Genomic DNA, 25,847 nt, shown 5'->3' on the forward strand with positions numbered 1-25,847 from the left:
ACATGAAATGCCTTATCCTATTCCTGGTATATTTCTGTCAGGTCAGACCTGGAGCAACTTAAAGATAAGTAGAGCTCTGACGCAATGCTCAAGAAGAGTATTCTACCAGGTCTGTTGGAGAACATGTTCTCTAATATCTGGATCATAAAACGGTATTTGAGCACTGTTCTTGGGAACCTATCTGGCCACTCAAGGAAACTTTTACACTGTCTTGTCCTGAGTCAGCTTCTTTGAAGTATAAATAGTCAGCAGCAAAAAGAGGGTGTTTTCGTCTCATAGGATTTATGTGGGAAAGGAAGAAGATAGGGATTCCAGTTTCTTCTCCAAAAAGCACATAAAACCTAACCTGACTTAAAACAGTCAAGTCCAAAGCCCTATTCTTTTTTGTGTGTGTGTGTATTTCATTCTTTCTGTGAATTCATATTCAAATTTACTTCTTTTGCTTTACAGCCTTCATTAATTCCAAGTGATGAGTGAAGTTAATGGGAAGTTTTCTTTCCACTGAGGTGCAGATTTAATGCGTGCTTAAGAATGCAGTGGAAGCCTGTCTCAAACTGAAAGCAGAGAGAATGCATAGGCTCTTTGAAAGGTAAGGGTTATAAAAATAAATTGCCAACATCTTCACTGTTTGTTTCTCAGGGGCTGAGCTGCCACTAGTACATTATGCATGTTGCTTTTTTAAAGACACTAATTATTTTACATGATGTTTATTAAGCCCTTTATATCATCGCTATTCACCAGCTACCCAAATTCTTCAAGTGCAAGCAAAAGAAATAAAGGTCATCCATGGCTTTGCCATGCTTTTGATGAATATGGTCTGTATAACATTTACCACAACTCAGAATAGAAGCCATTATTTAAGTAAAGCCGGTTATTGTTCATTAGTACAAAGAGTGTGCAGTAAATACAATGAAAGATTGCTCGGTTTACTATATCTTTGTCATCCAAAGCAGCTCTATGAATAACTAAAGGGATTTGTCTTTGAATGACTTATTTGCTTGCTGCCTAATAAATAACATGTAATTAGGTTAATATATTGTTTCCTAGTAATGCTAGCAATGTAGTGGAGAAAAATAAAAGGGTGATTTCACGTACAAAAGAATGGTAGATAATTTTAACACAATCCCTTAAAATACTTGGACTCATTAGGTATGGCTTAAACTGCTGGGAGGTCTATGTGTAAAGGAAAATCAGGAATTGGGTTTAATGAGTTCCTTATTACTCAGGTCATGAGTTATTACACATGTAGTATAAAACTGTAATAACTATTCTGCATTGAATAAAAGACCCATGGGGACCTGACACTGGAGAATGAAAATATGCTGTGCTAGATTACAAGTCTGGATGTTTTACTCAATCTACCAACATTTTTTCTGGAACATATATTTCAGGATCAACAGTGAGTAAGTGTCCGTTTGCATCAGCTGGCTCCACTGGAAATAAATGTTTGATGAAATGTCTTGAGAAGACCTCATGGCACTCAGAGGAGTTGCTTGTTTACTGTGTGAATGTTGAACAGGCTAAATACCATGATGTGTAAGGGCAATAACAAAAAACAGCAGTCGGCAAAAAAATATTAGCTCTTTACTAAGAAAACAGTGAATATGAAGTCACCAGTGATCCTTTAAAAATTAAAAGCTTGTTCAGTAATATGCTGGTTCGCTTACCAGCATCTTGTTTTGAAAGAAATTTAGGGATGCTCTTCAGGATGTTAAGACAGTGCATGTAGGCCAATTTTAGAATTCTCTTAAACTGCCAATCCCAAATAATTCACTGTTTGTAAAACTTAGTATTAGAAACAATGAGGAACAATAGTCTTTAAACATCTGAGTAGAGGCATGAGTGATCGTTATTCACATGCAGTTTTTCTCTTCTAATGCAAATATCTTATTTATTCTGTAATGTCACAGGTTTTATGAATTTTCAAACTGGGTCTATGGAAAAAAAAATCAATTTCAATCATGATTTTCAGTCAAAAACATACTCAAATGGTTTCTCCAAGTCTCTTTGGGCTGACAGAGGAATTACACGTGAGGTTTAAGTCTCAGTGACATGGATCTTCTACTGCTTTTCCTTCAGTAGGATCTTCGTTCATGTTTTCTAAACCTGTTTATAAAAGATGTCAAATTCTTGGTCAGTATATATAAAATATTCAATAATTTGTCTTAACCAGACTAAAAGCACTTGCCTGTGAAAGTCACCACCTCACACAAGAAGCTCTTTTCCTGACCCATACTTCTGAGGCAGTGTGAGAGATGGTCTGAAATTCTCCTCATTTTACCTCATGACCACCTCAAGGACAGAAACTGGGACCACTGAAAAAGGATCCTGAATCAGCTGGAATCCTGGTCTTTCTTGAATTGGTTGCCCACCAAGATCCTGAAGCCTGAGCAAAGCTTCTGGCTTGCCAGATTGTATTGTCTGCAGGTGTGTTTGCTATCAATGCACCATTAAACCTAATGCAAGGAGAAGGGGCACTTTGCCCTTCTTTGCTTGGACTCATTTCGTAACAATAGCCCTGGAATTTTCCCACCTCTTGGCTTGGCTGGACTTTTCTGGGGCAACTTTTGGTGATCCCCATGGAAGACCCTTCATCTGTTTTACAACCACTGTGATGGACAGACTGAGAGGGGAGAAGCCTCTCCCTCAGAGACTGAGACATGAGACCCCCTACATGGAGGAGCTCCCCCTCCTCCCAAGGACTGAGACTCAAACCCCTAACACGGGGGACGTGTATGGAGAAGGCAAGCTGACCAAAGCGAAGTGTTTCCTTGCAGGTGTGACCATTGGACCAAGAAGACAGTGGTTCTCACCTACTGCTGAGAAGATGGACTATTTGTAGTCCATCTTCAATAGACTATTCTTTATTACATTTGATTCAATTTCAAGACTTGTCCCCTTCCCCCAACCAAAAAAAGGACTATAATAGAGGCTAGAGTCGACTAGTATCTTTGAGATCTCCCCTGACGTGACCAGGCAAACTCCGTCGACGGAAGATTTCTAAGGACTTAGTCTCTCTACGTTTGGTAGCTATATACCTTCCTTTCTCTTCTTCTGTCTCTTTTCCTTATTCTTTCCCTTTTTCCTCAATCCCCCCTAACACACTTTGCTGTGGTCATTCAATAAAGGTGCCTTTGTTTTTTGATTATTACTGCAAACCCCCTTGCTGTGTTGGGCTTTTTTGCACTCTGAGATCAATTAACGAACCATCACGAAACCCATTCTTAAGGACAGATTGTGACAGGCAGCATGGCCTCTCTTGTTGGCATAGGCCAGAAGAGAGGATGTTGTTGTCATAATCAGTGCAATTTGCCAAGGAGATTGATTTGCCTCAATAAAAATGAAAAGGAATCAGATATGTCAGGTGACTGGTGATGAACTGGATTTCTCCACACAAATGATGGTTCCTGTCATCTGTGAATGGATGTGTCCCAGGGACAAGGGCTGACTTTGTTGGAATTGATACAACTTTTAAAAATTTTTATGTAACTTTAGTCTAGGGCTTGTTCTTCTTTGCTCAGGGGCACAGGAATTGAACTTTCTCTTTAAAAGAAAGAGAACTTTCTCTGTTCAACTGGTGATGCCTGATGAGCTGCAAATTTGGAGCAGACAGAAGATACACAGGACATAAATATTAATGAACATAACTCCAAACATCACCCCCTGGAGAGGTCAGAGACACCTGGTCTGGGAATAGATTGATAAGAGAACCAAACAATGAGGACCAAAGTAGCATTGAAGGTGAAGGGAACGATAACCAACAGGAAACTGAATACTAAGAACTGTGTCATTTGAGACCAATGAGTGAGAATTTATTTGAATTTTGTCTATATATGTTTGTGACAAGTCTGGTAAAGGACCATGTGTGATGGAATGATTTTCACTGCACAACCCAGCCATGTGTAGATGAAATTATTTTTATTGCACACCCTGGCCAGAATAAAATGATCCTTGATCCTCTAACACTGCAAATATGTTGTTTGAGCATTTCTGTCTTTCCCACATTTTGGTGACAATTTGATTGAAAGAAGCTTCATTGGTGGGTGTCAGCTCTCTTGCTGTCTGTGCTGGGTCTGGTTGAGATAGATCTAATATTCTATGTGGTAACTCATAATGTGCTTCTTCTTTGTTTCCGTATTTGGTAAAACTGTGTTGATACACCAATGTTTTATCTATTGCTGAAAAATACTGAACACCTTCAAGGCATTCTGGTTTTTGCCCCCTATTGCCAAACTGAGCAGCCTTAGAAAGATCAAGAAATTGAGTGAAGATACAGCCACAACAGCTGATCAGATCTGACCAAAGGAATATCTTATACCATAATTTGTCATGTTCAGCAACAAAAGTTCAAGGGAAGGGGAAGACAAGGAAGACATCTGTTCTGGTGTTTGTCTTCGCAATTAGCTGTTAATGTGTGCTCAGGCTCTACTTTTCAGGAAGTGGCTGACACCTGACTACCCATGACAAGTAGTAAACAAATTCCTTTATTTTGCTTGTATGTACAGCTTTTGATTCAGCTATTAAACTGTCTTTAACTTGATCCATGAGCTCACTCACTTTCTTTCTATTGTGTCCTGATCCTACAGATGTGTGGGTGCTCAGTTGTTTGCTAGAGTCAACCCACCACACTTTCCTTGTACACTTGGGACTGGTAACATGCATTTTTAGAAAAGTAAATTGTAACTCCAACCACAGTTCTAGGATTTCTCCAGCTCCTTTTGTATCTTGCATGGTATGTGTTTTGCACCACAATCTATTCTCAGCAATTTGAAAACCAACTTGTATTTCGTAAGAGTGCTACAGGCAACTGACTGCACACACTGCTTTGAACATCTAGCCTGAAGGCTCTGGCAAATGCACTAAGGCAAGGAATTTTAGAGATGAGATTGTTCCTTTTGTCCTTACCTCACCCTATTGGATTTACTAAAAACTACTATTCACCGTTTGGCCTGTATCACATAGTGTTCTCCCAGTCCTGTGCATTGCCAGAGGCACAAAGGAACAGATAGAGAAAAGTGATCAATTCTCAGTCTGAAATGAAATGGCAGGTCAGTTCTGTGGGTTAAGAATAGGCAGGAATGACTTTGTGTGCAACACTTGATATGCTTTGAAATCTACAGTGTACCCAGTATGAGAACAGCTGATGCTTACTCCTCAATTGCATGTTTTGTAAATACTTTCAGTCACTTTTCATGGACTATTTAGTAAATGACTGATTTTAGTGCATGTTTAGCTTGCTTAATAGCATTATTAAATGCTGTGTGTTATTTTGGGTAAAATTGTTATCGATTCTTAATGGGGAACTGCATCAAACTTAGGACACACTGCTTGATCGTCAACAGGTATGACTTAATTAATTAATTAATCATTTATAGGAAATTATCCTTTATTTATTGTCCCACTACAAATTGATCCTCTGCATGTTTATCTCCTGTCAATAATGCTTTAAGGCTAGTTGGCTTGTTTATTTAAATACTGTAGGCAACCATCTATTATAAATTTTACCTTATGTCCTTTTAGATCAGCTGCCTGCATGAGCAAATTTGAAATATATGGGTGTGTCCACAAACACATACATGCCTGTCTGTTTAAGACCACGTTTCTTGTAAAAGAAAAATCTGAAAATCTGACTTGTAAGGGCCTTTCATTACCCTCCATCTTCCCTTCATATTTCTGCACACTGTGAAAAGGACCAACATGGCCCCTTTTCAGTGTTTATGATCAGGTTCAGGGGAGTCAGTGCTAGAGAACTGCTGAACCAGAATTAACCAGAATAGGAGTGAAGTATTTGCTTAAATTTTTTGCTAATGCACTTTAATGTAGTGCTTACATTAGTGCCTGTGTTAATTCAGTAACTATTATCTGCAATTCAACAAGGTAATCAGGTAAAGGCATAATGTAACACTGCACAGTCCCCCTACTTCATCACCAGTAGTTCCTAAACTTAAAGTTAAGCATATATTTAACTACTTTACTGAGCTGCCTATTTAGTGAATATGTTTTATTTAACATTTTCTAAAGTTAATAATTTTCCAAGCTTAGTATTCAGCCTTTCCTTCAGTTCTGTTCATAGTCTGTGTTTGCCACTGCCCATGAAATAATTAATCAAGGGGGAAACAAATGTATCTTCTAATTAACACAGACAACATAAACAGAATAGTGGCATTCCTTAGTGCAGTAAGACAGCTAATTGTTTCCTTTTCTCCAGTGTGGGAGAGACAGCTGCATATGTTGGGAGGAAAGCTTTCTCCATTGCACTGAAGGGGTTGTGCACCATTTATCAAGCTGACTGCTCTGTCATATCAGTGGAAGGACCCTGGAGAGCCCTGACCATGAGATTGAAGGTTGGTACCAATTTACTGCAACACAAATGCATTGAACAGGAAAGAGAGAGCTTCTAATCTCTTCAATTTTCTTACATTACCCTGAAGGCTAGGGAATTAAATGAAAGAGTAGCTGGTGACAACTTTAGCGGATCCTGAATGCATGACAGGAAGAGTACTAAAATAGCTCAATAGTTTTATTTTACACACATTATACACTTTATACATTTATACATTTTATACGTTAATCTTACCCCTGCATAAAGAAACAGGTTATGCCTCTTGGATATATGAATTCTTGAGAAAAGGAGAAAAGCTTACTGAATTCAGTATCTGTCTGGTTCAAATTTGTTAGCAACATTTATAAAAAATACACTAAAAATATGTAAAACTAAACAGAACATATCCCAGGGTCTTGTAATTTTCTTTTAATTCATTGACTTTGGCAAACTTTAATTGCATTTATGATCTTTAGCAATGCCAGTCTCTGGAAAATCATTAGAAGAAGAGAATTTGTAGTGCCAGTCAGCTTTCATGCCCACTTCATCCAGAGTCTTTACACCAATCTTTTCAAAAAAGTGTAAGAGATCCATCCCCACACTGTGCCAATGGGAGGAAATCAAAATCTTGTCCAAACACTTTGGCTAGAGAATGCTTTAAATGCCAAACATCCAGCCTTATTTCCTGATTAGTCATTTCTTATCTTGCATTAATTGTTGCAATGCTGAGTGTTTATTGCTGTATAAATGTCCATCTCCATCATTAAATCTTACTTGTTTTTGATACTGCTGAATGTTGCATGGAATCCTCCTCTCTGAGACTGCAGTGCTAATTCACAAAAATATGAAAAGAAGGCATTTATATGGCATCATCATCATCTCCACAGATTTAATTCTTGCTCAAAACACAGAGCACCTTCCTTTACAAAGCTACCCACAGGAACAGCTGTGTTGTCCAAGTGCTGCTAGCAAGATATAAATAATAATAGTGCTACATGGTTATATAAAAATGGGAATAATCTTAAGGCATCCCTATACTTTCAATTTAAAGGATTGCTAAAGGCCATCATTTCCCATTTCCTAGTAGGCTGGGGGAGTTGGGAGTCACACAATAAAAGGACATACAACAATTATTATAGCATTACTATTTGCAATCCTAGAGCTAAAGGTCAGTGTGGTTTGCTACTGTAATATTTCCAGGGAAATATTTCCAGGGAACTTGCTTGCATAAAATTTTTCTCCAGGTTAATATTTTCTACATTGAGTGTTAATCTGGATATGGTTTTTCTTTTTTTTTTTTTTTCATGATAAAACAACAAGAAAATATTTTACTATAGGTATGAATGCTGTTCCAGTCCTAGGTTGTTTTAAATTTATGCTCTCTTGCAAACATACACATTTTAGACTTCAGAACTCTGCTTTAGAAAGTGAGCTCTCATATAAAATAAGTCAAAGTGATTTCAGAGTTTGAAAAAAAAAAGAAAAGTGTAATATTGAAATTATAATTTTCAAGTTTTTTAATGCCCTAAACATTTTTGTGTCCACACATGTATGTCATGCATAGATTTTATTAGTCATAAAATGGCACGTTTTAAACAGGTAAACTCTTTCAACACTTGAAAAATAATTTTATCTGGACTATAAGAAGTAGAGATCTATTATTGTAGGGAGAACATAACAGTTCTGCAAGGTAAGTACAAGTTTCCTCCCAAGAGACTTGCTAAGCATCTGGGCCTCAGAGCAGTGAACTATTTGAGCATATGTTTTCCTAGAGAGACCCTGTCAACTGCGCCAGGGGCTGATGGTCACTGTGAGTAACTGCCCTGCTTTGCAAGGGCTTCTGCTGTCACTTGGAAGAAAGATCACTTGGGAAACTGCTGCCTCCCCCAGGTCTGCAGTCTCCCCTCACCTTTACTTCAACTGTTTCTGATGACTTCCAAAAAGCCTCCTTGCTCCCACCCCGTGGCCCACCCAAGTGATCAGCTTTCCCCTTTCCACACAGACACATGTTCATTCCAGGTGCAATTGCAGCCTTTTCAGCTGTCTTAGCACCTTCTCAGCATTCTCACTGCAAATCAGTTTGAATGCTGCAGGTTTAAAATAGTCTTCTTTGATACCAGCTTCTCATGATACTGCTCCTCACTAAGCCACGTTCCTTCATTAAAAATTAATCAGGCAGATTAAGTAGCTTTTATCCTCCCAGTTCCCACAGTTTTAAGCTTGTCTTTTTTGCCATGTACCCCATCTAAAAGAGACTAATCCACACCAGAGATCTGGTCCCTAGGACCAAGGAACACAGGACATCTTTTTTTAAGCCTTTTCCCAACTTTAACTTTTGTCCCTCCTTCTTTTTAAAGGGAAATTCACTCTTAAAATGATAAACCCAGTCTTTACCAGGTCATGTGTCTTTGAAGAAAGAACTGGTCTGAGGAGCTTCATGCTTTGAATCCCTGGGAGGCAGATACCTCTGTTTCCCACCCTGAATTCTTATGTTCCTTGTACAAGAGAGGTAATTTATAGACCCTTGGAGATTTAGAGCTCTAAAGGTCTCATTTTCCTTGTCTCTCTTTTCCTTCATTATTGTAATCCCTTTTTTTTCCCCTGCATCTTGATCTTTGCTAGATTTGTTTATTTACCCAGCACATCTTAACTTACCCAGAACCATTTTCCATCATCTGTTACACAGGACCTAGCCAAACTCATGCACCTCTGCATAGCTGAGGACAGAATTTCAGAAAGCACTTAAACCTTATCCTGTCATTTAAAATCATGATCTAGTTTATGTTTGTTCTTGTTTTCTCCCACCTCTGTGAATTACTCCTTTTATACATCTTTTAGGGATTTTGTTTATTTAATCAAATTATGTCATAAAGTATTTCCAAAGGAAAAAATATATAATTTCCATCCACAGCCTCATGAAAACACTAGTTTGTCAAACATTTACCCTTTGCTCAACAACTCAGAGTCTTTTCTCATACTAAAATATATCTGAGAATTTAAAAAGTAGGTTTAAATACTTCTGGTTTTAGTTTTAAATCAAAAGGAAATAGATGACAGTAATCTACTAAATCTACTTTGCAGCAAGATTGTGTCCCACTCTAGTGGAGTTTTTCAGCTCTTTCTCACTGTGTAAAAACATTTCCTCTTTTAAACTTTCATTCAACATGAGCCTGAAAGAAACAGTACTTCCCTTTATGCCCCTGTAAATTGTAAAACTCTGCAGTGCAGAATTATGACGATGAATCTAAAACCTGCTTTTCTTACATTGACTAAATTATTTCCTCTTTGTGAGGAGATTTCTTTGTAAAAGCGTGTCAAATCCCTTGTCTAGGCACTTCTTCTCTCTTTAAAAGGTAAATGGCCTTGTGGTGTTTTTCATTCCCCCATTGGAAGGATGTTCTTTTTGAGTGTTTTCTATTAATCATTAGCCACATTGTAAGGTCTACTCCTAAGAAGCTTCCAAAAATGACAGAATCTTTCAAAATGCTATCTTTCTGAGAACAAATGCTAAAAAAAAATCTATTTTAGTGTGAGTGCAGTTCCTGATATCTGCAGCTGTAATGCCCCTTCAGGTAAGAAATATCATGACGTTTGATCTACTGTCATGGTGGCATCTGTGCAGTCTAAGTCAGGACAGGTGAGAGAGATGATAAAATGCTTCTTTTATTAGGAAGGATAAGAATTAAATTGCTTTCTACAGAAAATGAAGTCATGATGAATGAAGTAATTAGCCAATCAGTTTTTATATTTTAGGGTGTTGAATGTTTGGCTACCACTGTTAAGAAGTGATGAAACTAAGTTCTCTGAAGGTCTAATTCTGCAGATGCTGGGTTCCACTGATTTTTGGTTTGGTTTTGGCTTTCGCTTTCCCTGGGGCATCCTTAATTATGATGTCATGAGGGTATGCTTCTTACTATTTCAGGAGGATGAGCTTCTTAGTATTGCTGAGGATACTGTGAAGGATGGGTATTTCACAAATGTTTTAGAAAACCTAGAACTGTCTCTTTGCTAAAGAACGCTGTCTTGTTACTTGTATCTTCAGTAGGGAAAAAGGATTTAGATTTTGGTGTCAGTCTTGGTGTGTACTTTCACATGAACAGGTTTGGTGTGGGCTACTGTGTGCTGAATGAGGCGACAGCAAGTGGCACTGCATCACGCATCCATGAAAATTGCTTGACTCATTTAGTAGATCTTTCTGTGCAGCCTGACATTTTCAGATTTAACACACCATCAATCTGACTAATTAGGCTGGGCTGAAGGCCACAAGGGGTTTCCATGCCTCAGTCTCTGTACCTCAGTGCACTGTGCCAGGGGAGCAGAGCAATGGGTCATGCACCCAGTTAGAGGTCACACAAATGCACCTGTTTCCTTTGTCATGGCGCAGCACAGAGTTATGACACCAAACTGCTGCAACCCTTTTGTGTCACCAGCCCAGTCCGATATCCATCAGTGATGTGGAGCTCTCAGCTGGGATAGGGATAGTACTTCACCATGGAAAGAGGGTAGGCTCTTAGGATGGGGCAGGATGTGTCATCACTGCGTCTAATTGTTTACTGATACTGCTAGTGGCTATCTCCTCTCCTTGTCCTGATCAAGCTCAAACTCCTGAGGATCTGGTGGGCACTTGTCATCCAATCAGGAGTCTGAGCTTTCTAGCAACTTTTTGTAGCCCCTCATAACACTGTCAAAAGCAGTCTTCAGAGACTGACACTTGGAGGCAGAAGGCAGGTAGATGCATCAGGGAAAGCACCTGAATGAGAAAAGGCAACTGCACATAACATAGGCTTGGGCAGCAAGTTTCTGGAGGGAATGTGAGAAACTGCACTGCCATCTGAATGTGTCTAGCTAATGTGCTTTAATATGTGTGATAAGGTGGCTTAAAAACACATAGAGCTTTTACCTTCAGAAATAACTTTAAATATTTCTGCTGTGATTTATCTCTTTCCTAACATATTGGCAACAAAGAAGTGCACTGGAAAGTGGGGCACTAAACTAAATTAATAGCCACATATGTTGTGGTTTACAGAAGAAAGTATTTGGTTTATTCAAATTAACCTATAAGTACACAATTTCACAAAATAAAAGCCAGCAGCTTTGGTAGGATCAGAAGGAGAGAAGGGGACTTTTATGTGCTAAGAAACCAGCCCTATTTCTTATTCTGAGGCTTGATAATTTAAAAAAATGTGACAGCTAAAACCCACTGGCACATGCTGCAAAGAAGGATGTGATAAAATAATGCTACTCATCTTCAAGGCTGTCAGTTCAGCAATCAGTACTTCTATTCATCTCCGCGGCCTGCTAACTCAGTGCTACCATGCGATAGATAAACCCTAATCCAAGTGACAGCGTTCAAATCAGAACTGATTTGATTGTTCACATATGATACCACAAGACACCAGAAGCCTAAAGAGTTTATAAAAATGCCTGGATGTCTCTTGTAGGCACACTTCCCCTCAGAATATCTTGCAGTGTAGGACACACCAGCTCTTAAACCAGGGGTAATTTGTAGGTCATGAAAATGCTTTGGTGGCACAGTCAGTTCTTATCACAGTCTAACTCTAGCAAGAGAAGGGAAAGCTTAAAAATAAAATGTGGTTCAGACTTTGTGAAACCCACCTATTCTGCTTTCAAGTCTCCCTTGCAGGAAGTGAAATCCTTTTCTTTCTCTGCAGAGACCAGACTTGCTCTTGAAGAGATCAAACATGAATACAATTGTTTCTATGCATAAAGCAGAGTACATGGGAGAGTGGTTTTATGGCACACACACCAGTATCCCAAAAGTCATCCTTGTCTCTCAGGATGCTCCTTTCAACAAAAGCTGCAACAGAGCTACTATTCAAACCTGAGGCAGTAATTGGGATTTTGGAGGCATTCGGTGGGAGCATTACATTTCAGTTCGGAAACATAATTCTGAACAAAGAACTGACGATACTGGTACTTTGTGGAGATTTCAAAGTGTGGTGCGCCTTTATTTTCATATTTTTCACTAGCGTATCCTGAAGTTTTAGAGTAACAGGAGAATAATTGTTCAAGTAGTTCAAGAAGACAATGGCGATGAAGTAAATGAAAGCAGAAGGTGACCTGTAGCTGTTCAAGATCAAGAACAAAAAGTTGAACAACTTTTCAAGGAAATTGTCAAACTGCCTGAATACAGAATGAAATTATGGGACTTCAAAAGACAATGAATTTTCCTTTTGTGTCCGGGTCATTTCACAAAACAAAGGGTAAAGTTCTCTTTGTAAAATCTGATGCTGAGGAGAACAGATGTCTGCATTTAACAAGGTGCTTAAGCCAGTGTCTGTGTCATTCAATCTTAGGAAAAATTCTTCACTCCTGTGCTTTAAATGCTCAGCTGAACTAGGACCGTGAAGCTAAATTACTCTGCAACCAGACTTTGCATCAGTGGTATGATGACACATACACATTAACACATTATTGTACACATACACATTATCTATCTATCTATCTATCTATCTATCTATCTATCTATCTATCATCTTTAATTATTTATTTGTTTGTTTGTTTATTAGCACGACTGTGTGGTTCTTATCTTTTTCAAAGGATAGGAGTGTGAGACAGGTTTTTCTCACATGTTTTGTGTAAAGTGGGTTTTTGGTCTCATAGTACTATCAAGTACTATATAGTTTCTATGTCTTCTTTTCACATTGATTAAAACATGTAAATGTCTTTTTTCCTAAGCTTTTTCCTCTAAGATTTAGAGGTGCAAAGAATAATATTTTTCTAATGTTATTCTCAAGAGAAATGCAATTTGAACTTATCTGAATCGTAGTACGCTTCTTTTCTTGGTGTTGTGCTTATTTTGGTTTTGGTTCTGCTTTTTTTAGTTGTCGGTTAAATGTTAATAGAGAAATAGAGAGAAGTCCTGTACTGAAATATTATCAAGTTGTCTTGAGAAAGGAAAAACATTGCCACGTGCAGTATACAAAAATGTACAGACAACCTACATATGCACCTTGTGATGTCAGAGGAATTTCAGCACTTGTTAAATTTCCCATACACTTCCCAATACACTTACAGCTATGTTCTGTGACCTTTAGGTATTTAAAAGTCTTTTAAATATGATCTATTGATTTTATTATAAGTGGTGTTTTTGCAGTACTTTAGGCTGTTATAACTATTGCTATCTTTATACTTCATGTAGGTTCAAATTGGGAATTTATATTGCACTAAAAAATGCAAATATCTTTTGGGAAGTGTACTTGTGTTGGTGTCACCCTCCTCATCACATCTGAGCTGCATTGGATAGCTGTGGCCTCTATCAAGAAAGAGTAGGTTGTCTCAAACAGGTCACATTTATCTTGTCCCCTCTGTATGAGAAGTTTTTTGACTATGTACAACATGTATCACCCTGCCACAGGTCTTGATATGCTCCTGAATCACTAATACATCAGTATTTAACTGTCAAGACTCTCCACACTTAGCAAGTGCATAATGTACTCAATCCTGGGGACTGAAATCAAGGCAGAGTCTCCAAATTTGTGCAAAAACTGACCCTGCCTGTTCTGAATGATTGCTGCTCAGTAGCCAGTGACTGATTGGTCCCACTGTACAGGTATACTTGACAAGCCAGAAATATTTGATCTTGGCCTGGCATCCCTGAGTATGTAACACCTGCTATGATTAGTGTTTGTTTTATTGCTAGTGAAGGGATCAACAACTGCTACCAGGGGCATGATTTTATGATTTTAAAGTCTGTTAGAATTAATAAACAAAAATGAACTGCACCTCTTTGTTAATGGTTATTTTTATTAAAACCCTATGTTTTTGCATTTCTAGATGAGGTTAAAAATTAGCATTAGAGTTTGTATAGTTGGGTTTTTTTGTTTGATTTGATGGTAAGAAAGCTGTAACCTTGCTGAGAGGGTGACAAATTCAGATACAGACAACCAGTACTTGACAGGTTCTATCAGAAAACCAAACAAGGGAAGAGTATGTACGCCTGCTACCAGCTGTCACAGTATTGAACAGTGAATGTTTGATGAAGCTGACCTGCAAATACACACATCCCTCTGAAAGTGAGCTTTAAGTACTCTCTGTCTGACAAAATTAAAAAGAAGAGGCCTTTGTTGATAATATATATAAACATATATGAAATAATATTTATTTAGATCTCCCTTTCTAGAAGTACATCAGTAAAATTTGAAGCGTAATGCCATTTTTGCTAAATGAGAACTGATGGAGAATTCAAATCATGGTCAAATGGCAGCTGAGGCTGATGGAGCGCTGTCCCTTCACAGCTGAGGAAGGTTCTAATTTGGACCACGCTGTTTGTACCTTGAAAAGCTCTATTATCCTCAAAGAAAATCACAATGAATCTTGCAAATAGTACCATCAGGTGATGTTCTGAAGATGCTTTTTTGTTTACTGTAATAGCTGTGTATTTTTTCTACAAGTAAAAACCAAAACAAGATTGAACAAAAACCAAAACTAAAGCAACAAAAACAAAAAACAAATTTAAAAAACCCACAAAACACCTCCAAATCAACCAACAATAAAAACCTCAAACAAACAAACAAACAAACAAACAAGCAATGACAAAGAGCAAGAGAGTGTAGTTGAATTGTCCAGCTTCAGTAAATATTTTGTGCATCCAAAGGATAGTAACCCTCAGGCTAAGACAATTTTCATCATTAGAATGAAAATTTCCTTGTGAAGACAGTGCAGCAGATCCTAGGTGCATCATCCTATCTCATTGCAGTCAAGTGAAATTTTTTGCTTTGCCCTCTGTAATGTTGCTTTTACCTTCTTGGAGCAAATCCTTTTATGTCTTTGTCCTTATTGTTAGAATGCAGGGGCTAATGATATTTTTTAATCTGGAGGAGATTCTAACAAGGGACAGAGTATTGGGTAGAAATGACTTCTTGAACTAGTCACATTCCTGGCCAACAATGCTTAGCAGTTACTGTTTTGCTTTACCAACTGCAGCCATGATATAAAATGTACCAACCCTTAAAGAATGAAGAGTAGCACATAAAATAAAAAAAAAAAAGAAAAAAAAAGAAAGAAAAAAAAAAAGCCTAAAAGGGCACTGATGCTGGGCTGCTTCTGGACTCCACTGTTTCTTTTTTCACTAGGAGCTCAGAGTTTGGGCCAGCTGTTCTAGGTATTCTCTAGTGCTTTGTCCCACATGCTAATATTGAGGAAAGCTTCATTTTGTGTGGAAAAAACAGCCAAGGACTAGATCCTAAGTAGCCCCAAAATAGGAGAGAAAGAAAAATGCTTATGCCCTAGTTTAGGGAAACCAGTATTTACCCATCTAGTTATTTTTGCCTTTATAGCCTCCTCTCTGACTCTGTCTTTTCTTTGCCAAAAGAAAGAAATTTAGATTCACAGACTTTAAATTACAAGTGACAGTAGGCAAAGTTTGGAGGAGAACTTCTGTCTTTCGATAGAGTGGCTGATGTAGCGAGAATAACAGATGAGCCCTTTTGGAAGACAGATCTGCAGCTGGTCTGTTGGTTTTGGTTTTTTTTTTTTTTTTTTTTTTTTTTCCCCAAACATGTCAGTTAGTCTACATAACAGATACAATTTTTCCTTACAGAACTTGTTGTGCTAATAATATTCTCAGACTCTTACAGTTATAACAGTACTAAATCAGTGCTAGAGATGATAACAACCAATCTGATTAAAAAAGAAATAATCCCATAAAATATGAGATCTGATCCCTCAGCTTTACTGAAAAAACCCCTGTATTTCAAACAAGAACAAACAAACCACACAGAGTCACATGCTTTGTTGCACTTAGTACTGTAGTTTGAGAAAATCTTCAAGATACAATTTTTCAGAAGATCATTCGACAATTGGAAATGCCCCCTCAGTGCCATAGGATGTGATTCAAAAAATGCCATCCTGGTTTGGCAAAGGCAGTAGTTGAGGACTGCTATCTTGAGTTCTGTTTAAAAAGTTGAAGGATATTAATATTACTTGCTCTGATACTATTATCTACATGTCATTGTCTTGTGAGACCTTTACTTATCCACTGAGGCCAGTGTGCAAGTGAGCTGTTTGGTGCAATTCCACTGAAATCAATGCTGGTACATTCCCATCCTAGGAAGCAATTATTTAATATTTACCTGATAAGATGCCTCTTTCTTTTACTTTGCCTGTTTCTCTTGGAAAAGGCAATTTTTCCCCCAGTGGTAACAATGAGAAGTTACGTATATGCATGAGCATCTGGTTAGAGATAAAATCTGTAGCATTGTGAGAGAGAAAAAAAATTCTCCTACATCTTGTTCCTATGCAAATATTAACGGATTTCACTGAAAAGTGTCAGAGAAAAATGTGTCAAAATTGTTTTACATCAATACCTTTTTTTCTATATCATAATGAAGGGATAATATATTGCAATAATAAACTTCAGGGGCTTTGATAATAGACACTGCGGGTGGCTAGTAAGGATAAGTGAACTGGCACACTGCCTGGCCTGGCATTTGCTTCAATAGTTCACTTTTGGCAGCTTTTCTCAATCTGAGATTACTATCGCCCCTTTCCACCTCTGATGTAACCTTTAAATAAATGTATGCCAGTGACAGACCAGATATTTGAGTTGAGAACTGAGCTAATATTTTTTTCTTTTTATAATAGGACCATTCCCAGGTTGCCTGTTTGTTATAACCTGCTCCAGAAGGTGAGCCACCCAGGTTTTTTTTAATATATCCCTTAGATAGACTGAATGAAATGATAGATAGATAGATAGATAGATAGATAGATAGATAGATAGATAGATCCCTCAAATGGAGTAGAGTGAAATGACACTTAATGATTGGCATTTATAAATGTAAATATGTAGGATTTATTTTAAAATTACTTGTTTTTAATTGAAAGTAGGTATGTAGCTGTTTTGGTTATTATTATCTATAATAATATAGCAATATGAAAACATGAAAATATCACTTAAGAAATAATATAAGGAAAAAAAAAAGAACAGGAAAGAAAATATAAGAGTAGACAGATACCACTGCTCAAGGATTCAATGACAAGAGTTGATTGTTGCAGTTCAGATGTCCCTTGGTTGAAGTGCTGGTGACAAGTCTTGGTCCCTTGGTTGTGGGGGAAGCCCACAGAACACAGAGTCAATGGGTTATATACATCCAGGTTCACGTGGGAGTGCCTAACCATCTTCCCTGGTAGTGGGAAGCTTTTGCACTGATACAACACTGTGGAGCATGGCAGCCCTCCTATGGAAGGCCCCAGAAGTGAGTCTGGGGGAACATTAGGGGTTGTTAATGGTATGTGATGCCTCTCAAGACAGGACAGCTGCCTCTCACATCAGTGTAGTTGAGCCAATTATGCCCCATCAGAGGAAACTCCCCAGTACCTTCCCTGACATTGTAGGAATCAGTCAGTTGTGTAAAGGAGGACTTTGGAAGGATAAGAAACGATCCCACCTTGAGGGTGCAAACCCCACCCCAGGAAAGCACCCTGCTGGCCCCGCAAATGGTCTGTTGTTTTGAGTAGTTAACCACTAACATTCCAATCTCTCACACCCTTGCAGTATGATCCCACGTGCATGGTAGTACTAGACTGTGTTATTTTCTAAGCATATTTTGAGGACACTAGTGAGTTGTATAGTCATTTCAGTAATTATATCGTATCAGGGATAATCTCTTTTGGCCATGTTGTTTAAAATTCCATCTCACTGGTACGTTGGAGAACAGCAGACCAGTGAAAGTAGCTGTCTGCTTTGAGCTATATCTTCCTGACTATTGAGATAGTATTACAAGGAGACAAACTGCAAGCACCGTGTCCCTGTATGAGGCAGTGCATAGTCTTGGCTGGGTGATGCAGTCTCACATTGGCTTGCTTTGTAATTCTTCAGGCTGAGATCACACACGCCATGCTTGCCTCCTCTGTGGAAAAGCAGAGATACTCTGGTTAAGCCATGGCTGTTCCCACAGTAGAGACAATACAGTTAACTTCTGATAGAAGAGTCCTGATGCTGGTGTCTCACTGGTTAAATGGTATCAGCTCAGGTCAACTTACCTGTGTTTCACGACTGTGCAAGTGAATTATGAATCTGACAAACAGATATCCTTAATGATAATAATAGTAATAGTTAATATATATCTATTAGATTAGTAAGTTTTTATATGTTATGAAGTATAGTTAAAATATTTGCAACTTTTATTAGCAATAATGCTCCAAAGATAACTGGCTAGGAAGTGTAACATTTAGATGAATGCAGAATTTTGGAAGAAAATAATTCTGACCTTGCTTCAATACTTTTCCTTCCTTTTTCTTACCTTGGGTGCAACAATCATATATTTTCATTTTCCCTTGAGTAAGATGCTGTAATTTCACAGCACATTAAAAAAAAAAAAAAGTTTACATTATTCTTCAAAACCTGTCACCTGCCATTTAAATCTCTTTCTTTTCTGACTCTGACACTACCTTATTACTGGCATTTCTACCTTGCTCATACTTTTCATCATTTTCCTCATTTGCTCAACATCTTTGCTTTTCTGAGCCACTTTCACCTATTTTTCTGTCCTTCTGTCCCTGTTTCTTTCAATCCTCTTAACTAAACCCTTTTCTGTCCTTCAACTCCCTACCCTCTCTCAGACTCCCAGCGCTTGGTGCTGGTCCTGTGAGATATTTGAAGATTGCATATTTTTGTCCAGCTTGGTGATTTACATTTTGGATAAATTCAGCAGCGCTTTAGAGCTGGACCAGCAGCCGGGTAAATGTCATCAGCTGAGCATGCTGACTCGGAAAATGCTGCCAAGCCTCCAGCTTCAGAGGCTTTGCCCTGCTCCATCAAAGAGGCTGAAATGCTGTTCTGATATTCACTGCTCTCACCTCAGTGCCTCATGGTGAGCAGAGCAAGCTATGTCCCACTGAAAGCCCAGTTATTGTAGGGCAATAACTGGAGCTCCCCAAGGACCCCATGATGCCTCTGCTATAATTTTCATTCAAGTTAAGTGATGTCTGAGTTTCACCACACATCGAGCTTGACACAGACTTTCTATCCTCTCCCAGTTAGCAGATACTTCTATTACATCATTCCTCCTTCCTCTCGTCTTTCCATTGTCTGACATGGTGGAAGATTTGCCTGCAGGGATGGTCCTGGCTACTCCTGAGCAAACGTGTTGTTCATGGCATGACTGAACTGGCTTGGTTCCTTATGGGTCTGGCTCTTGCTTTATAGATTTCAATGCAGTTCAGCATCATGAAGAGTAGGTATCTGTGGGAAGTGCACCTTTGGAAATCACAGCATACTGGAAGTGCTAAATAAGGGCCATAACATCTGTACCAAAAAGATGACAGTGCCTATTGAGAAAGGGTTTAAGAGAGACTGGGAAGGCTGTAGCACTTGAAGAGATCTAACCATAGTTGGTCTGTACTTAAGTTACAGTCTTACTTCTGGCTGTGAAGGGGTTCTGTTGCACAAAGAACTTAGCAAACATGGAACAAAGCCTGGACCCTTCCTGGAAAAGATAAACACTCAAATATAGCCCTTGCACAACAGAAAACCAGTATAATTTATCTCCAGGTTAAATACTCCTTTCAGGTTGAAATCTTTTATTGATACCTACATTGTTTACTTCTACATTTACAGACTCCTGGAATGCTTTTATTTTGCAGTGGACTTTTTTTTTTTTTTTTTTGATGGACACTGGCTCTTGAAATACTGACGCCACTACTTTGAGCAGTGGAAATAGAAAGCAAGATCTTTTTCTCTGCCAAAAATGTTCCTCCTCAGTCAGGCTCTCTCAGTGACAATAATGTTGGCAGCTCTCACTTTGGAATGCCCAAGGTATAATGTAATTTCAGGCTTTCCTACTTTCCAGGTTGGAAGGTTTTTGGGGTTTTCCCCCCTTTTTTAAAGAACAAAATTTGTACTCATCAAATTTTTGTTTCCTTGACTGGGTTACTGTCAACTGTCTTGTCATGAAAATCTCACAGCAAATAGAAAAGACACAAGAACTTATGCTGTGGCTTGGCTTAAGTTCAGCATGTCCACACAGTTAGGACTTCAGATTAGTGTGTTCATTTATAGATGACATTTTACTGTCTATGTCTGTTTTCTTGTCCTGCACATGCTGCTGGCAGGACTAACAGATTCTATACTGCTCACAGCTAGGAGTTAGTGTGTTCATATCTTGTAGGCTATGGGTTTAATACAATTTTCTTTCTCATCCTGAGTTCTCCTTGGTGTTTTCCCTTACAAAATAGTGCTCTGTCACTCTTCCTTGTTGGGGTGAGTGGTACTAATCTCTTCTGCTAACGGAAGAATGGGGTAGCGAATGATGTAAAAAACATCACAATGACAAGGTTCAAATTTATGTGAAACAGTAACAAATGTGGGTCACTCTACCTCAGGAATGGTCTGTCAAAGAGAAGGACTTCAGAGACAGCTAAAAAGAATTAAAAGATCAGCCTGAAGAAAACTGCCCACATGAAAAGGGGCTGGAAACAGTTAGACCTGTTTTTGATAAAAATGGCAGGTATAGGAAAGGTAGGTAGGAAGGTATGTAGAAGAGTGGAAAGAAGAGTGGATTAAAAAAATTATTCCTCTGAAACATCTTTGAAGCACTGTTCACTTATTATAGGACTTAAACAGGCCACAACAATTATCATATTGTCTCAGGCAAATGTCTCAGTATTAAAGTACATTCTTTGACTATATCTTTTAAACTAAAATTAGTACATTTTTATTCCAAACAGAGTTGGCTTTAAGTAACAGAACAAATTGACTAGACTGTGTTGCATCTTTTCAAACAATTTCGAACACTTGTCTGTGGCATTTTAATTAGGAAAATAGAAACATAAGCTTCTACAGGCTTGTTCTTATTTTGGGTGGCATAACCTATATAGCATGCTAGTTTGGCTCTTCTTGAAGCAACAGGGGGAGAGTTGAACTTGTGTTTATCTTAATGACCACTGTATGGCAGTTCTTTGAAAAAATGTTTTTTAGAAAAGATGCTCCCTATTTGTCTGGTAATATATGGAATCATTGAGGATTAAGGGTGGATTGCCTCTTTTGAAACATAAACTGCAACTTTTTTGACTGCAACCTGTCAACACAATTAGAAGAACTAAACACCTAGTTCTGCTTTTGGGAAATAGTGAGTGATTGATAAGATGAAAACAAGAATGTGGTAAATGTATATCTTGGTAGGAGACAAATTAAGGAATTGGAGAAGAAGGGAATTTTAGTGTAATGAACTTAGAAATATAAATCTGAAGACAAAAAAACTACCACATATAATATAGATAATAACAGATACTAACACTGGTGTTATTATAACATTGGTTTCACTTTTTTCTTTTAGAGGAGAAAAATACCTAGCATGTTTCGCTGAATGTTTTTTCACTTTGCGGATCTGCTTTTAGAAAAACCTGATTTTTCTTAAAAACACTTGCAGCATGAAAATATTTGAATTGTATCTGTTCCTTGGTGAATGGGTAAACATCCAAATAGTAACTTTTATTTCAATGGTGCTATTCATACAAATAATTTTGTGTAAGTGGGAGTGAGAAAATGACAGAATTCTTCCTTTGCCATTTCTGTGAATAGCTTCTCTTTTTTAAAATTCACTTTAAGTGAAAGCATCTCTCTCTAATGCTACAGTTCTTTTTTAACTGATCCAAGGACTGGATAGAAAGCATTGGCACACACTCAAGACAATACCATTAGCAGAAGGCTAACTTGGTCTGGCAGAGACTGGGGTGGATGTTATAATTAAAACACTATCTGCACATTCTGTACTCTTTCACCTGTACATGGAGAAAAATATCTTGCAGTGTGACAGGGCAGACCTAGAACCAACACTGTCCTGTCCTTCTACAAAACCTTCCAGATTAGTACACTAAAAGTCCTAGATACTTTATGCATAGAGGGCAGGTTGCCAACACTCCCGATACTTGTATTCCATCTGGTACCAACAGTGGTTTCATTTAATGCATTATGGGGGAAATTGTAATGTTTTAAAATCAGTTCTCTGGAAATCATAAGCAAATTCTCTTGATCTCAGATCCATGGATCATGTTCTAAGAATTACTGCTACAGCCTAATCTCAATGAGATTTCTCTAAAGGGAATTCCAAATTTCAGCAGTGGTTAGTTATGAAATTAGCTTAACTGATTAAAACATGGTGCTAATAACACCAGGGTTGTGGGTTCAATCCCTGTTTTGGGCCATTCACTTAAGAGGTCTCTAAGGAACCTTTTGAGTCCCTTTCAACTCAGAATAGTCTGTGATTTAGATGTAAAACTAGTTATGATGAATTCCAGTGATACATGTTTTTGTATTGGTAGAATGAGAACAACTTTGCAGTTACTACTTGATATTCATTTAAAGCAGTGTTATTAAGAAACAGCCGTCCTATCTCTTCTGGCAAGTCCTTGTTAATGTGCCCTCCTTCTGCATTGTGCCACCACAACTAGCTGCACAGCCTTGTAGAAAACCATACTGATAAACCAATCAGCTAAAAATTCCTCTTGTTCCCCCATTTACTGTTGTTTTCAATTCAATCAGGTTCCCAACCTTGCTACTTTACAAATCCTTTACTAGCACAATATAGGGATTGGTGGAAGAGTAACTTCAAATGAGCAGTGGAACAAGACCAGGTTTGGGGGGAAAGATGTGGACTTTTCTTGGAGGGTAAATTGAATTAGATATTTAAATTTAGGCTTCTAGTTTAAACAAATTCTGAATTCTTTTTCCATGGACATTGTTAATTTTTCATTTAATTTGCTGTTTTCATCTACCATTGCTACCAGTAAACATTTCTACATTTGATCTGAACAGAAAGCGCCAAAAAGAAACAACAAAGATACAGGGTCTTTTTAATATCTTAACTTCAGTAGATTTTTAAAATTACTCTTCCTCGATTTTTTCAGCTCTAATTAGTTCTGTAGAATGATTACTGATTGATTTACCTGAGTATCAGATTTTGTTGAATAGTACTTGTGATTAGAATTTGGGGAAAAAATAGAGTTGCTTTGTTAGTTTTTTCACGGTTCCACTGGGATAAATAATAAAAAATATTAATTCTTGTTTTAAGGGGAAGAAAATAGACTGGCCATTAGCAACAAATTGAAATTATCACTTTTATCAAAGTGAATATGCTGCTCTCGCAAAACACTGCCAATCCAGCTGTGTTTAAAAGCCAGGTAAAAAATAGTAGTTTTGCATCTTCTTTTGGCACTTAGTCAACAAGGAGTGATACATGATCCTGTTACTGATTCCTGAAAAACTTACTAGACATCATGACCCCTTTTGTGCACAGAATACTAATGTTTAAACCACTATATCACCTATATTTTTCACCAAGTATTTAACGCATTACAGCAGCATAAATACTTTCCCATATTAAGCAATTTACCTAAAAACTAGAAATAATAAAATGCTATATAAAGTCTACTGCAAAGTTCATGGTGTTCCAGACTTGTATTTCAGCCAATGGACCTAAAATAATTTTAGAATGTAGAATGCTTTTCACTTTGGAAAATATAAGCCTATAGATGCACATACATGGGACCAAATCACCTTCATTGTGAAGCAATGCAATTCCATTGAACTCAGTAATTTATAGCAGATGAAGTTGTGGCCATATGCTCATATCTATATGTATGTACTTGTAACACACATGTACTTATGTGAGACATAAAATCATGTGTGCCTGTAACAGTGTAATCATATAGAATTGCTTTCTTCTGCCAGCAAACTTTTCATTAGACTAAAAAAAAGGAAAGCCTTCATGTACTTTAGATATTAATTATTTCTGGTTATGAGAGGCACATGGTTTTTCATATCCTTCCTGATTTTTAGGGTGTCCCTTGCTGAAGCAGTGCCAAGGTTATTTGTCTGAAAGTCATTAATGATAGAAATAAAAGACTTGAGGAGAGGAGGAAAGATGGAAGTTTAATTTCACTGAATTTGTCCATAGAGAATACACTCAGTTAATATTATGACTTTTAAAATGTGGTATGCTATTGAAAAATTATTTATAAAGCCTTGGTAGACACATGGTTTCCTAGTATGTAAAATCTGCAGAACTGTGGTTGAATAAAAGAAAAAGACCTTTACATTGCAACAATTACAAGGTGTCACGGCAGGAGCCGGCTCCACTGGCTGCCATTTCAAGGGAGAGAAGATACTGGTGAGGAGAAAACTTCTGAGCAACTTTAAAAGGAAAGTAAATGGTACGAATTGCAAAACCTTTTGAAGGGGAAAAAAGTTATCCATAAAATTTCAGGTACAATGGATTAAAAGATGGAAGAGGTTGATAGACAAATGATTAAAGGAAGCATCTCAGGAGGCAGAAGGTCCATCTCTCCTCTGTGTATGTACATGAACTACTGATTTCCTGATAGCTGTTTCCATACTTGAAAGTCTTGTTCTTTTTCTTTCTTTCTTTCTTTCTTTCTTTCTTTCTTTCTTTCTTTCTTTCTTTCTTTCTTTCTTTCTTTCTTTCTTTCTTTCTTTCTTTCTTTCTTTCTTTCTTTCTTTCTTTCTTTCTTTCTTTCTTTCTTCTTTCCTTTCTTCCTTCCTTTCCTTTCCTTTCCTTTCCTTTCCTTTCCTTTCCTTTCCTTTCCTTTCCTTTCCTTTCCTTTCCTTTCCTTTCCTTTCCTTTCCTTTCCTTTCCTTTCCTTTCCTTTCCTTTCCTTTCCTTTCCTTTCCTTTCCTTTCCTTTCCTTTCCTTTCCTTTCCTTTCCTTTCCTTTCCTTTCCTTTCCTTTCCTTTCCTTTCCTTTCCTTTCCTTTCCTTTCCTTTCCTTTCCTTTCCTTTCCTTTCCTTTCCTTTCCTTTCCTTTCCTTTCCTTTCCTTTCCTTTCCTTTCCTTTCCTTTCCTTTCCTTTCCTTTCCTTTCCTTTCCTTTCCTTTCCTTTCCTTTCCTTTCCTTTCCTTTCCTTTCCTTTCCTTTCCTTTCCTTTCCTTTCCTTTCCTTTCCTTTCCTTTCCTTTCCTTTCTTTTCCCTTTTTTTTTTCAGCTTGTTTGTTGTTATGCTTTATAAACATACCATGAAGTATTCCCAAGTGGACAACAAACCTAATTCTTTTCTAAGCTACACCTTCATAAAACCAATATAATTCTGTCAAAATTAATGGATAGCATAGTACCATTATTTTGCAGAGTGTTAAAAACAGCCTTGTTCCTGCAGAGGCAGGATATCTGTTATTCTTTGAGCTTCCTATTATCTATATTAAGCCTCTAGGCTACTTGTTACTTCTATTGTGATTGCTAATGCATGTTCCTGTTTAGCACTGGTATTATCTCTTGCATGGTCCAAGAGCTTGTTCTTGCTTTGGTTAGCTTGTTCTGTCTTGGTGTTAAGTGCTGGTGAGGTGCAATCAAATTTTGTACCTTCAGATCACCATAAGTGACATAGAAGGGGATGATTCATCAATAGTAACTGCTTTAATGGACCTCTTCAGCGTGACAGAGTATTATGTGAATCACATATTACAATGAAATGTACCAGCGGAGAACAAACTGCAAAACCTAAAGAAAAATAAGGTATCCAGGTCAGTCAAACAGTGATCTTAATTCTGGTTAG

At 37.7% G+C, this 25,847-nt stretch overlaps 1 long non-coding RNA gene across 10 annotated transcripts in view; it reads left to right on the forward strand.

The window, feature by feature from the left end:
• The window catches only part of LOC135289995 (uncharacterized), a 91,112-nt gene that overhangs the window by 2,673 nt on the left and 62,592 nt on the right, over positions 1 to 25,847 (forward strand). For 6 of the 10 annotated variants that reach the window (XR_010352754.1, XR_010352745.1, XR_010352746.1 and 3 more), the window contains exons 2-4: positions 451 to 589; positions 6,209 to 6,344; positions 16,928 to 16,970. This is a non-coding gene — a long non-coding RNA (uncharacterized LOC135289995). Of the gene's footprint in view, positions 1 to 450; positions 590 to 6,208; positions 6,345 to 11,994; positions 13,999 to 16,927; positions 16,971 to 20,665; positions 21,433 to 25,847 lie in introns of those variants that run through there. The other 4 variants (XR_010352749.1, XR_010352747.1, XR_010352752.1 and 1 more) reach the window with 3 other exon arrangements.

Source organism: Passer domesticus, chromosome Z, assembly GCF_036417665.1.
Source record: "Passer domesticus isolate bPasDom1 chromosome Z, bPasDom1.hap1, whole genome shotgun sequence".
Classification (NCBI taxonomy): Eukaryota; Metazoa; Chordata; class Aves; order Passeriformes; family Passeridae; genus Passer; species Passer domesticus.